Consider the following 1,310-nt stretch of genomic DNA (forward strand, 5'->3'; position numbering starts at 1 on the left):
ACTGTATGTTGCTTATCTCACTGCACTTACTGTCCCTTGCTTATCGCACTGCACTTACTGTCTGTTGCTTATCTCACTGCACTTACTCTCTGTTGCATATCCCACTGCACTTCCTGTCTGTTGCTTATCTCACTGCACTTACTGTCCCTTGCTTATCCCACTGCACTTACTGTCTGTTGCTTATCTCACTGCACTTACTCTCTGTTACATATCCCACTGCACTTACTGTCTGTTGCTTATCCCACTGCACTTACTCTCTGTTGCTTATCTCACTGCACTTACTGTATGTTACTTATCTCACTGCACTTACCGTATGTTGCTTATCCCACTGCACTTACTGTCCCTTGCTTATCCCACTGCACTTCCTGTCTGTTGCTTATCTCACTGCACTTACTGTCCCTTGCTTATCCCACTGCACTTACTGTCTGTTGCTTATCCCACTGCACTTACTCTCTGTTGCTTATCTCACTGCACTTACTGTATGTTACTTATCTCACTGCAGTCTGCTGCTAATCTTACCGTATGTTGCTTATCCCACTGCACTTACTGTCCCTTGCTTATCCCACTGCACTTCCTGTCTGTTGCTTATCTCACTGCACTTACTGTCCCTTGCTTATCCCACTGCACTTACTGTCTGTTGCTTATCTCACTGCACTTACTCTCTGTTACATATCCCACTGCACTTACTGTCTGTTGCTTATCCCACTGCACTTACTCTCTGTTGCTTATCTCACTGCACTTACTGTATGTTACTTATCTCACTGCACTTACCGTATGTTGCTTATCCCACTGCACTTACTGTCTGTTGCTTATCCCACTGCACTTCCTGTCTGCACTTACTGTATGTTGCTTATCTCTTATCCCACTGTCCACTGCACTTACTGTCTGTTGCTTATCCCACTGCACTTACTGTATGTTGCTTATCCCACTGCACTTACTGTCTGTTGCTTATCCCACTGCACTTACTGTCTGTTGCTTATCCCACTGCACTTACTCTCTGTTGCTTATCTCACTGCACTTACTGTCTGTTACTTATCTCACTGCACTTACCGTATGTTGCTTATCCCACTGCACTTACTGTCTGTTGCTTATTCCACTACACTTACCCTCTGTTGCTTATCTCACTGCACTTACTGTCTGTTGCATATCCCACTGCACTTTCTGTCTGTTGCTTATCTCACTGCACTTACTGTCCCTTGCTTATCCCACTGCACTTACTGTCTGTTGCTTATCTCACTGCACTTACTGTCTGTTGCTTATCCCACTGCACTTACTGTATGTTGCTTATCCCACTGCACTTACTGTCTGTT

This window comes from Gigantopelta aegis, chromosome 3 (genome assembly GCF_016097555.1).
Source record: "Gigantopelta aegis isolate Gae_Host chromosome 3, Gae_host_genome, whole genome shotgun sequence".
NCBI classification, from domain to species: Eukaryota; Metazoa; Mollusca; class Gastropoda; order Neomphalida; family Peltospiridae; genus Gigantopelta; species Gigantopelta aegis.